Consider the following 14,692-nt stretch of genomic DNA (forward strand, 5'->3'; position numbering starts at 1 on the left):
CTAAGTACATTTACATACATAAATACAGTATATGACATTATTATTATTGTCATCATAATCATTCATATTATTATTAGGCCTATTACACACAGCTCAAGCCAATGATACAACAAATTCCGATCTTTTATGTGATTAAAAATGGTTTACATTTAAACAAGTTTATTTTCATATTAATCCCAAACCATAAATTAATCATAATTACATTAATCTTATATTAATAATATATAACCCATATTAATGATATAAGACAAGTGTGTTTCAACATTGGCGTTCTGTTGTCCTGGTTTAAAATAAACGAAACTATTGTTTGTTTTTCTTTGTGTTGCTTCTCTCTTAAAGCTTAACACGTGCCAACTAAACCCCACAACCTGTGCCAATCCTAATATGGGGATAGTTGGCAAAAGTGCACAACATAACTTAAATAATTAATTAACAGGCACATTTGGTGACTTTGAATATGTTAGGTTTTTTTTTACTTAAGAACTTAAGTTTTCATTTGCACTCATTTGGGGTATCTTAACGTTTGTTCCACCAGAGATATGAAACGAAGAATAAAAAGTGTGCCAACCAACACTGGTCTCCCCTAATTTAATTTTCTATCTTGTCTGAAAACCTAGTGAGCTGCCAGCCTAGACAGCATTCTTTGGGCATATAGGTCAAAGTTGATAATGGTACTTTCAAACTGATCTTTGATCTTAGCTCTACAAAGTTACCACAACAATGCACATCACATCAGTGTAATGTTACTTTAGATTGACCTTCTGTCAATTCTGGTATATCAAATGATATTATTAATATTATATTCTCCAGCTGTGTAGCTGGGCATTAAAGGTCAGTCAGATCCCCTGGCGACTGAATCGCTATGTTCAAAACAGATTTTAAAACCGTAAGGGGTTAAGATTGCAGATTACAGACTAGCAATTTTGAGAATATCCTCATATATTGTTTTGGTGAAGATTTAAAAAATAATAATAATAATTTAATATAATATCAAAACTTCAATGATAGACCTGCACTATGACATCTAATGTAAACATGGATAGCTCTCTTTTTAAGTGAACTGTTGAAGCATGTTTATAGCCATCTTCTACCCAAGTGTGAAAATGCTCTGGAAGGAAGCATAGAACATCTGCTACCACAGAGTGACCAACCATATATCCAGTCTCCATAGAAACAGAGTTAAAACTGCTTATGAAAGCCAGGCAGTTTTAATGGAGTACAGATTTTAGCACACCAACCAAAACAGTGAGTCCCAAGCAATTTATTGAAGAGAACATAGCAAAGTTCAGATCATAAGATGAAAAGATACAAGTGCATTTGAATTAATTAAAATTGTTAGATTCCACCGCCTCACATTAATTAACTGAACCCACATTAAACTGATTAAATCAGGGAAGCAATCTTGCACTACTAGAATTACACCGTGAATTCAAATAATGAAATCCAGTGTGCATTTATTATAAAAACCTCTCCATAGTACACCAGAGACCAGACCAGCTATCAACACAAGGTATAGATGTTCATGTAAAGAGACTTCAAGAGGCTGGTGGTGCTTGGTAAGAAAACACTCAACAGGTCTCTCACAGAAACTAATCAAAGCCACAAGAACAACTTCTATCAGCATTATGAGGTGTGAGTATTTGGGTTTTGCAATTGGAAGAATGGATGGTGATAACTGCAAAGCCCAAGCTTATCTTCACCAGGTATGAATGAAAGGGAGAAAGACTTGAGTCCCACCATTGTGTGAGTCCCCCCATAATCCTCTATAACACTGAAGAAAGAGGAGGGCATACAGAGGAGTTTTCTGAAATATGTCCACCAGGTTCCAATTTACACTTCAATCAAAAAAGATGTTCTTGTGTAAAGATGGCCAAAGCAGTTAAATACTTAAAGCAATACTTAAAACAACAGCAGCTTTACCCCATTTTTTCCAAGGGCCTTTTAGACACGTTTTATTTTAGTCCTGTAGACCCCTCAACATTCCAGTGACTAGAACAAGTGTGATATCTACAGTTATGCTCATACAGTAAGTTTTCATACCACTTTGCAGAGTCTGTAAGATCTGCCTTTAAAAAAAAAAAAAAAAAAAGGTCTGCCCTGAAGAAGTTGCACAACATATTTAAAGTAATATTCCGTGTTCAATACAAGTAAAGCTCAGTCGACAGTATTTGACTATCACAAAAAATGTATTTAGTCTCGTCCTCCTTTCATTAAAGAAAAAAAGTGGCACTTACAATGGAAGTGAATGGGGCCAATCGGTTAACATTAAAATACTATTTCAAACGTATAGCCACAAGACGTAAACAGTATGTGTGTAAACATGATTTTAGTATGATAAAATCGCTTACTGTCCTTTTCTGTGTTACATTATATCCAATTTTATAACGCCATTAGCCTTAAAACCCTAAAAGGACCATTAAAAGGCAGATTTAAACAACTTTACAACTTTTTGCTTCTGTTTTTTATAGAAAAGGACATTATAAGGGTCTAAAGAAATACACTCTATTGCCATTGTGATGGAATTATTATCTAATATCCTTTAATGAATAAGTAGATGTGTATCCCAAAACAGTATATTTCATGATCAATAAAACATTCACATATGTTAAAGAAATTACAGCTATAGGGGTTCAATTAGAATCCCTTGATAAGGATTAATGAAGGAAAATAATGTCATATGGAATGAAGAAACAGAAGGTTATACAAAGAAGTATTATTATATTAAATTTGACCCATTGAGTGCAGTGACACAAATGACAAGGAGGAACCTTTTAAGACAAGAAGAATGGTTTGAGTAATAAATGTCTTGAATATAATCTGCTGGAATTTAATCAAAAGTTGTCATACAAAAGTTATAAAGAGCAGGTATATTGTGCATAAATATACTGTATATATATATATATATATATATATATATATATATATATATATATATATATATATATATATATATTTTACCCACGATTAAAAGAAAATGTTTTTTTGTTTGTGATACTATTGATTCCTTTTACAGTTGTGAATACTTTTTCAATAGAATATCTTTGTTTGGTAACACTTTACATTAAGCTTCCCTTTGTAAAGGGTTTATAAAGGGATTCATTAATGACTAATAACTGATCTACAAATGCATTATTAATTATTTATGTGCAGTTATAACAACATGATTAAAAAGGTGAATTTCATGCAGTGCCTGCCAAATAGTGAGCCAATTTTAACTCACATGTTATAAATGCTTAATAAAGGCACTTATTCATATGTATTTTAATCAAAATCATGAAAAGTCAAAATTCATGATCTATGTCATGATCCAGCAAAAATTGACTAGTATAGAGATTAAAAGGTTTTGTGTCTATATTCATTACTGTAATGCCTTGACTTATGTTACTTTCCTGGTTATTTTAATGTAAAAAGAATGGTGCTCCTCCGAGTGATGTCTTACCCAGTCCTCTGTGGGTCTTCATGCTCACCCAGTGCATTGTTTGACAGTTCTGATTTCTCTATTGTTTATCAAATGATTGTTCACAAAAACTTTAATGTTATGGGATATTTAAACTTTAATCGTACATTATAAAGCTTTAAGATGAATTTATCAACCTTTGTAATCTAAAAATGGGTACCTTAATGCAAAATTAATACCTATATTGTTTAATCATGAGTTAACCATGAACCACTAACTATCCACATTATCAACCTATGAAATGTACCTTAAAGTGGACCCCTGTAAACCAATTATTGAGTTGCCAACATTAATAAGCAATGAAAGTGTACCTTAATGTAAAGTGAACAACTGTGAACCATTTATTAATGAGTTATGTATGTTAGTAAGCTATAAAATTGTACCTTAATGTAAAGTGAACACCTATAAACCATTTATTAATGAGTTATGTATGTTAGTAAGCTATAAAAGTGTACCTTAATGTAAAGTGAACACCTGTAAACCATTTATTAATGAGTTATGTATGTTAGTAAGCTATAAAAGTGTACCTTAATGTAAAGTGAACACCTATAAACCATTTATTAATGAGTTATGTATGTTAGTAAGCTATAAAAGTGTACCTTAATGTAAAGTGAACACCTATAAACCATTTATTAATGAGTTATGTAGGTTAGTAAGCTATAAAAGTGTACCTTAATGTAAAGTGAACACCTGTGAACCATTTATTAATGAGTTATGTATGCTAGTAAGCTATAAAAGTGTACATTAATGTAAAGTGAACACTTGTGAACCATTTATTAATGAGTTATGAATGTTAGTAAGCTCTAAAATGTACCTTAATGTAAAGTGAACACCTGTAAACCATTTATTAATGAGTTATGAATGTTAGTAAGCTCTAAAGTGTACCTTAATGTAAAGTGAACACCTGTGAACCATTTATTAATGAGTTATGTATGCTAGTAAGCTATAAAAGTGTACCTTAATGTAAAGTGAACACCTGTGAACCATTTATTAATGAGTTATGTATGTTAGTAAGCTATAAAAGTGTACCTTAATGTAAAGTGAACACCTGTGAGCCATTTATTAATGAGTTATGAATGTTAGTAAGCTCTAAAGTGTACCTTAATGTAAAGTGAACACCTGTGAACCATTTATTAATGAGTTATGTATGCTAGTAAGCTATAAAAGTGTACCTTAATGTAAAGTGAACACCTGTAAACCATTTATTAATGAGTTATGTATGCTAGTAAGCTATAAAAGTGTACTTTAATGTAAAGTGAACACCTGTAAACCATTTATTAATGAGTTATGAATGTTAGTAAGCTATAAAAGTGTACCTTAATGTAAAGTGAACACCTGTAAACCATTTATTAATGAGTTATGTATGTTAGTAAGCTATAAAAGTGTACCTTAATGTAAAGTGAACACCTGTAAACCATTTATTAATGAGTTATGAATGTTAGTAAGCTATAAAAGTGTACCTTAATGTAAAGTGAACACCTGTGAACCATTTATTAATGAGTTATGAATGTTAGTAAGCTATAAAAGTGTACCTTAATGTAAAGTGAACAACTATAAACCATTTATTAATGAGTTATGTATGCTAGTAAGCTATAAAAGTGTACTTTAATGTAAAGTGAACACCTGTGAACCATTTATTAATGAGTTATGAATGATAGTAAGCTATAAAAGTGTACCTTAATGTAAAGTGAACACCTGTAAACCATTTATTAATGAGTTATGTATGCTAGTAAGCTATAAAAGTGTACCTTAATGTAAAGTGAACACCTGTAAACCATTTATTAATGAGTTATGAATGTTAGTAAGCTCTAAAATGTACCTTAATGTAAAGTGAACACCTGTAAACCATTTATTAATGAGTTATGAATGTTAGTAAGCTCTAAAGTGTACCTTAATGTAAAGTGAACACCTGTGAACCATTTATTAATGAGTTATGTATGCTAGTAAGCTATAAAAGTGTACCTTAATGTAAAGTGAACACCTGTGAACCATTTATTAATGAGTTATGTATGTTAGTAAGCTATAAAAGTGTACCTTAATGTAAAGTGAACACCTGTGAGCCATTTATTAATGAGTTATGAATGTTAGTAAGCTCTAAAGTGTACCTTAATGTAAAGTGAACACCTGTGAACCATTTATTAATGAGTTATGTATGCTAGTAAGCTATAAAAGTGTACCTTAATGTAAAGTGAACACCTGTAAACCATTTATTAATGAGTTATGTATGCTAGTAAGCTATAAAAGTGTACTTTAATGTAAAGTGAACACCTGTAAACCATTTATTAATGAGTTATGAATGTTAGTAAGCTATAAAAGTGTACCTTAATGTAAAGTGAACACCTGTAAACCATTTATTAATGAGTTATGTATGTTAGTAAGCTATAAAAGTGTACCTTAATGTAAAGTGAACACCTGTAAACCATTTATTAATGAGTTATGAATGTTAGTAAGCTATAAAAGTGTACCTTAATGTAAAGTGAACACCTGTGAACCATTTATTAATGAGTTATGAATGTTAGTAAGCTATAAAAGTGTACCTTAATGTAAAGTGAACAACTATAAACCATTTATTAATGAGTTATGTATGCTAGTAAGCTATAAAAGTGTACTTTAATGTAAAGTGAACACCTGTGAACCATTTATTAATGAGTTATGAATGATAGTAAGCTATAAAAGTGTACCTTAATGTAAAGTGAACACCTGTAAACCATTTATTAATGAGTTATGTATGCTAGTAAGCTATAAAAGTGTACCTTAATGTAAAGTGAACACCTGTAAACCATTTATTAATGAGTTATGAATGTTAGTAAGCTATAAAAGTGTACCTTAATGTAAAGTGAACACCTGTGAACCATTTATTAATGAGTTATGAATGTTAGTAAGCTATAAAAGTGTACCTTAATGTAAAGTGAACAACTATAAACCATTTATTAATGAGTTATGTATGCTAGTAAGCTATAAAAGTGTACTTTAATGTAAAGTGAACACCTGTGAACCATTTATTAATGAGTTATGAATGATAGTAAGCTATAAAAGTGTGCTTTATGGTAAAGTGACCACATGTAAGCCATTTATTAATGACTTACTTTTCCAACATTAGTAACTTAAAGTGTACCTTAATGTAAGAAGGTACCTTAATGTAAGAAGACATTTAAGAAATATTTATTAAAAGAGTTTCCAACTCCTGCACTTAATTTATTAATGAGCGACTTTTAATGCTTCAAGATGACATAATTTATAATACATATTATTCAATCAATAAATGAACATATATCATGTAACATAGTCTGATGAACATTAAACCACTAAACTTTACATATACAGTAAGGTACACTTTTATAGCTTATCAATGTTTGTAAGTCATTAATAAATGGTTCGCAGGTGTTCACTTTACATTAAGGTACACTTTCATGTTGGTAAGTCATTAATGAATGGTTCACAGGTGTTAACTTTACAGTAAGATACACTTTAGCTTATTAATGTTAGTAAGTTATTAATAAATGGTTTGCAGGTGTCCACTTTACATTAAGGTTCACTTTCCCTAGCTTACAAATGTTGGTAAGTTAATAATACAGTGAATGGTTCATGGATAACTCAACAAATTAACCATGGTCGTTCAGTTTGCATAACGTTTTTGAGGTTGCTAAATAAGTTAATCCACCTTGCATTAAGACTTGTACTAGAAAGTGCAAATATTGTTACTTAATTAATAAATGACCCCTAAAATGAAGAGAAGTAAATTATATAAGTGAGAGAAATCAAAGTTACAGGTATTGCTGTGGATGAGCATGAAGACCTGAAAGGTGTTTGGCTGAGACATTCCAACTTTGATACGTAGATTACCACTCTGAGTAGCGGCATTCTTTCGTCACCAACTTGACAAGCAAAGTGACATGAGTCAAGACATTAGAGTAATGGATATACACCTTTTATTCTCCCTATTATAGCGTATTTTGCTGTATCTTGACATAAATAATGAATTATGAAATGTCATGATTTTGATGCAAATAAGTATGGATAGGTACCTTTTATTAAGTACTTATTACATGTGAGTAAACACTGGTTCACTATTTGGCAGGTACTGCATGCACTTCACCCTTTTAATTAATGTTGTTATTACTGCACATAAATGATTAATAATGCATTTGTAGATGAGTTATTAGTCATTATTAAACCCCTTTACAAACCCTTTATAAAGGAAAACTTAATTTAAAGTGTTACCCTTTGTTTTTCTACAATAGTTCAATTGCACTTCAGCATAAGAATTGTATTGGCTTCCCTAAATGTCACACCAGCTGAATGTCTCGTCTTTTGGATGTTATCTTGAATACACACCACTCTTTCCACTGACAGGATTTGAAAAAAATGTACTCCACTGCAATTTTGCTGCAATTATTGAGTCGTAGCCAGTACACGAATATGCTGATGAAATGTCATTCCTTGTTGTGTTTAATAAGCGAATGGATAAAGAGCCCATTTCTGTGATAATCTGCCTCTGTATCCATTACAACAATGATGTTCGGCATTTGAGATATTCCAGAAAATGTCAATCTAAAAAAATACGAAGAAAACTGTTTTCCTTTCCTCTTCATAAGGGAAATTTGCTGGCTGATTAAAAGAACCCATTACTTAATTTCAATAGGCTATGTATTCAGATTAGGCTGTAGCATAGGACAACTTTCTCCCAGGTTTAGAATGAATTGACAACTTGTTGCCAAGTAATAATGAACTCTGGAAGGGAGAAAAGTCAAATCATGAAACACGAGCAAAGAAAATTCATGTCAAAGGTCATCAGATCTGCAGCAAACTACGGTGACCTTTTCAGACTGACCGAAGATGAAAAGGTTACTATGAGACCTTTTCTTATCAACTATAGCGATAACCACATAATCCCAGTGCTGCGTTACCACAGCTAAAATGAATGTTGAGTTTAGAGCCGTGTCCAATCAAAACATGATAATGAGGCTTTATTACTCAACATATTTCTTCTCCTGAGCCCTTTAAAGAAATAAAAATATGGGGAATATGTGAACATTGTTCCAAACCCGTTTGACTCTTTCACCCGTGGAACCCAAAATGAGATGTTTTGAAGAAAGGTTTATGCTGCTCTTTACCACACAAAGAAAGTTTGAGCTCCAAAAATGACAAAAAGCATGCACTATATGTACCAAGTCTTCTGAAGCAGATATTAAAGTTTGAGATATGGGAGCTACAGTACATCAGATACTTCTAACTGACGGTAAATCTGTGATATGTTTTTTAAGGATCTCTTCTTTCCTCATTCTTAATCTAAAACAGCAGGTGATTGATTTTATTTCAGTTCCTTGATTAAACACCCATCCAAGATCCGAATAGTTGACTTCAGGTAAATATATGACATGAAGTCTCACTCATGTTTCAAACTATACTTTTCATTAAAGTGATAGTTCACCCAAAAATGCAAATTATCTCATTATTTACTCACCCTCATGATATCACAGGTGTGTATGACTTTCTTTCCTCATCAGAACACATTTGAAGAAATATAGAAAAATATCTCAGCTCAGTAGGTCCTTAAAATGCAAGTAGATGGAGATTTCTCGTTTGAAGCTCCAAAAATCACAGACAGTCAGCATAAATGTCATCACTACAACTCCAGTGGTTAAACTAATGTCTTCTAAAATGACATGATCACTGAGATATTTTTCTATTTTTCTTCAAATGAGTTCTGGTGAAGAAAGAAAGTCATACACACCTGGGATATCGTGAGGGTGAGTAAATAATGAGAGAATTTTCATTTTTGGGTGAACTATCCATTTAAGTACGCTCATAAATGCCCTGTTTGCATTGCACTTTTGTCATGCTATGAAACTGACAGTGGACTTGAGCAAAGATCAGAAATGTCCAAATAAATGGCTCCCTCTTTCGTATACGTACACGCGCACACTCACACACACATGTTGGTGCAGCTATCATTATAAGGACTCTCCATAGACATAATGATTTTTATACTGCACGAACAATACATTCTATCCCCTAACCCTAACCCTAAACCTAACCCTCACAGAAAACTTTCTGCATTTTTACATTTTCAATAAAACATCGTTTAGTATGTTTTTAAAGCGATTTAAATTATGGGGGCACTAGAAATGTCCTCATAAACCACATTTATAGCATAATACCCTTGTAATTACCAGTTTGTAACCTAAAAAAAGTCCTCAAAAGTTCTCAAAAGTCTCACACACACACAGTGACATGGTAAGGAAACCATTGCAACCTCTCAACCAATTGTCAATGCCAGTCACCTTGAACATTTTGCACAGAAATTAAATTTCTTACTCAAACTATTTCACTTCAGCCTGACTCACACTCAGGAACTAAGTTGAGGCTGCCTATTCATCTTACTTGGGATTACATTTGTGAATTATGGACCCAAGTGGGCAAAGTACAAGAAAAGCAGTAATATTCTGGGAAATATTTTTACCTTTGATTGACAGCTCAAAAACAGGTGGGTGGTGGATGGTCAGTGGTTCTGGGTTCAATACAAGTTAAGCTCATTCGACAGCATTTGTGGCATAATGTTGATTAACAATAGAAAATCATTTCGACAAATCTAAAATCTGGGTTACAGTGAGGCACGTACAATGGAAGTGAATGGGGCTAATCTGTAAATGTTAAAATATTCACTGTTTCAAATACAATATGCATGTTAACATGATTTTAGTGTGATAAAATCGCTTAGTAACCTTTTCTGTGTACAGTTATATACAATTTAACAACTTTATTGCCAGGGCCACTTAACTGCAAACCCTGAAACACTAAAATGACAATAAAATCAATGATTCAAACAACTTTACAGCTCCAATAATATATGAGTTTTACCAGAAGAATTAATGTAAGTGCTTTTATTAAATTATAAGCTTCACATTTCTGCCTTTAAACCCTCCAAAAATTGGCCCCATTCACTTCTATGTTACATACTGTAAGTGCCTCACTATAACCTCGATTTTTGCTCTTTTTTTTTAAGAAAAGGAGGGTCAAGTTGAACTTGTAATTTTCGTTGTGATCAATGTTATGCCACAAATGCTGTCGATTGAGCTTGACCCAAAATAGTCCTTTTAAAAAATCTGAAAACAGTGAACACAAGTTTATGAGGTCAAAAAGGTATACCAACAGCATCCAATATGGCAAAAAATGATTGATTTACATGGAACACACATGCTGATAAGTTGTATAGCTTGCAAGCACTGCATGTCAGTTTGGATAAAAGCATCTGCCAAATGTAAAGCAAATGTAGTAAATGTACAAATTCAGTCAAATGATGATTACCATATTCTATTCAAAGATTAATGTGCACATTATGTACATAGTTCATTGTTCAATGAACAGGACACTACAGTTACTATATATGCAGAAAAATATTATTTGGTTTCCAGTTGGGTTTATTGCATTACTATATGCTTTGATCTGTTTTTTATTAGTAAAAAAATAAAAAATAAAATGCTGCTGTAACTAACAAAGCGTACAATCTGTATCAAATTTGGTTGGGTACCAATTTCCGACAATGATGAATGTAACAGAGAGTTCCAAGCAGTACCACATAATGAACTAAAGATCTGATAAATTGAATCACATTGACGTTGGTATTTGTTGTAAAGCCTTATAAGGCTGTGTTCTATACTCTACTTGAATTCAATGTGTAATGAGCTCTAATTTGGTCAATTTCTGCTCCATTTTGTTCTCAATATGAAAAGACCATGCTTGCAAGCACCCATCCTCTACATTTGTCCCAAGAGTACCCATTTCTTTTTCATCTTTACTCTTTACCGAGGCCAATTAAGGATTATTCAGGACCATTTGCTTTCGCCTGGAAACTGTGATAAACATGTCTGCAGACGAGGCTAAGTAAAGCAGATGAGGTAAGTAACTACATCTTTAAAGCATTGGTAGTTGTTGATTCAATTTGATCACACTATAATTTGACATGTTACTACTGAGTTTTCAAGTTGCTTAACATCAACCCCATTCTGCCGGGTTGCTGCCATCCCATATCAGACTTTTTTGCATCTATTCAAATGTATTTACCTTTTCCTTTCGCACTACTTTTAGTGCATTGCACGAGCAACCTCAGAGACCAGCAACCAGAGAGTAATCACGTCCACATAAACAACGGTGAGTAAGCTTCGGGTTGCCTTTTCCCTCTAAAATTTCATTTTTACTCCAATAACAGTTAGGTGTAGTGTTGGGGTTTGGGATGGGGGTAGAGAAATAAGCATTCCTATTAACTATATTACATCATTTACAACTAAAATACAACTTGTTTTTGGTGCCATTCTGTGGACATTTCACTCGGAAACTGGAGCTCACATGTGCCCATACGTTCGACAACACTTTCAGCTTCGACCATTGAGGGCAGTTATTCAAATTATGTTAAGCACAGACCGATTTCAGTGGAAGAATATTTGACCACTGGATTCACAGTGAGGTCTGGTTTATTACGTGGTGAAAACGAGTTTTGCTAGGCAATAACTAAGGGTCTAATGTTCAAAGACATTTCTCACAAAGCTGGTTTTAAATCAAGGGTAGGACAGAGCCATATACAGGTGCGTTTTCTACAGTAGGTCTCCTCTGCATGTGAGGTGGTGAACCTACATGTGTAAACTAGAGGAAAATGTGACTCGGCAGAGAAACTTCAGCCGGGTAGTTAAGTGGAAAGGTTGTAAAATGTAAGAGGGAATTTGTATCTTTAAGCACAACATATCCAGGTAACATATTCAGATTAAGAGTCATTCTTAGAGTGATTCTGCGTACTTAACAAACAAGAATGTACAGACCATTAGGTTAGCTGCCCCTAAATTTCTGGCTTAGACAATTGACGATGAAATGATACCCTCACAAAGTGACACAGCTAAACTCTTGTCTATGGGGTTTCCACTCACTCAGTGTAATGATGAACAGTCCATCATTCATTGTGACTTCGGCTACAGAAGTGAACCCTCTTTTCCATCCCGTTCCATTCAGGGACCAATTTCTGTGGAAGAACCACACACTGATTAGGTCTGACATGTTTCATTTTCTTTAGTAATTCTGCATGAAATGTAACTCCAGCAGGATTACTGTTGGGATTTATCATCTGCCTGTCAAGTAAATGCATTGCCTGAACTCACCAAAAGGAAATTCAAGTCAGGATTTTATTAGATTTTATTAGAGTAAGCCTGAAAACTAATTATTTTGATTGCTCAAAAATTGGAACAGTTAATCAATACCCAATTACCACATTTTGTTTTTGACCTCTTTTCTCTTAACACTCTAAAATGTCATGTTTAGCCAACATGATCACACGGGAAGTCTGCATGTTGTTTCCGAGAGTTCCCTATAATTGGCCACATTACAGTTTACACATTACTCACCGACAAGCACCATCTCTTATCAGACATTTCTGCACTGGCTCCATTGTGTTTACCTTCCCCTTTGGCATGACAGGAAGCATGTTGTGTCAGCAGCTTGGAAGACCAAGGTTTGGATCCTGCATTGAAATCAGGTAGTAATTGTGTCAGAAATGACTGTCTATAAAATAATTATATTGAAAGAATTAAACTTATATGCAACGATGACAAAAATGTTACATGAGGATGCCATGCTTATGCATATAATTTACTCACCCTCATGTCGTTCCCGTGAGAACTTGAGGTGTTTATGGCACTTAACAATACACTGTAAGTTCTCGCATCTCTCACGGCGCTCAAGAACGTGCAACTAGTCTAGGTTTTCATTGAAAAATCACTTGCATTGCAGGTTGTTTCTTACCAAAACCTGTATGTCTTCAGAAGACTTGGAATATGACGCACAAGCCACATGGACTACTTCTGTGATACTGTTGGGTTCTTTTTTTTTAAGCTTTAAAGTGGCAAATGCCATTATATTGATAAGGTAAAAAGAAATCTTATTTTGTGTTCCACATAACATAAGAAAGAAAGTCATACAAGTTTGAAACAACATGAGGGTGAGTAAATTATGACAGAATTAAAATTTTGGGGTGAACTATACCTTTTAAGTGCTAAAAGTAAGCCCACATTTAAAATCTATTTAAAAGAAGTACACTAACAGACTCATGATTTGATAGGAATTTTATGAAGTGAAACTGATTTGCATAAATTACTTGTGCTTCATTCATTCTTGAATATGTTTCCATTAACATTTCACACACTGTGACTTACAAAAAAATCTAAAAATAGCAGCAAAGCATTTAATTCTGGTGTCTTTGAGAGCAACATTTACAATTTACTATTGTGTAGCATTGACGTACAAACTATGGGCTGCAAAGCATTTCCGAAAGACTTATTCACATGACACAGCACTAATTACTCATCATTAGAGTACAACGAGGATAAAACCCCCCAGCACTTTCCTAAACATCTGTTTGTTACTATGCACTTCAACATTTTCCTGATCCATGAGGTCATTGCATGTAATGTCTAAATCGAGGCAATTTTGAGGCAATTTCAACTAATATTTAAGAACTTTTAAAAAGTTGCAAATTTCAGCAATGATCACATACATTTTGAGACAAATTACTTATTTGTTAATTTTCAGTTTTGTTCAATGTGATTAAATCATAAGTTTTTCAATAACTGTCCAATACTCCAGTATTTGGGGTAAAAAGCCCCCCTATTGCAGGGTCTAAAGGCCCCTATAAAATACAGTGTTTTTCTTAAAGGTGAGCTCAGTAATGGACTTACACTGACACCTAGAGGCACGGATGCAGTACAATAACAATATTTTTTAGTTATGATGCCATTGTAGAAGTTCACTATTCACAGTCAGTCATGATTAATTAAATGCATGAGTGAAAGTGTTCAATAAAAGGGCGGTTACTTAGATTAAAGGGATAGTTCACCCCAACCAAAAAAAATAAAAAATAATTTAAATTAAAAAATAATAATAATTCTCTCATCATTTACTCACCCTCATGCCATCCCAGATGTGTATGACTTTCTTTCTTCTGCTGAACATTTCTGCTGAATTTTTAGATGAATATCTCAACTCTGCAGGTCCATACAATGCAAGTGAATGGGTACCAAAATTCTGAAGCTCCAAAATCCACATAAAGGCAGCATAAAAGTCTTCAGTGGTTAAATCCATGTCTTATGAAGCAGTATAATAGGTGTGGGTGAGAAACAGAGCAAAATGTAAGTCCTTTTTTTTTCTTCTTTTTTTTACTCTAAATCTGCACTTTCACTTTTACATGTGAAAGTC

Source organism: Myxocyprinus asiaticus, chromosome 37, assembly GCF_019703515.2.
Source record: "Myxocyprinus asiaticus isolate MX2 ecotype Aquarium Trade chromosome 37, UBuf_Myxa_2, whole genome shotgun sequence".
Classification (NCBI taxonomy): Eukaryota; Metazoa; Chordata; class Actinopteri; order Cypriniformes; family Catostomidae; genus Myxocyprinus; species Myxocyprinus asiaticus.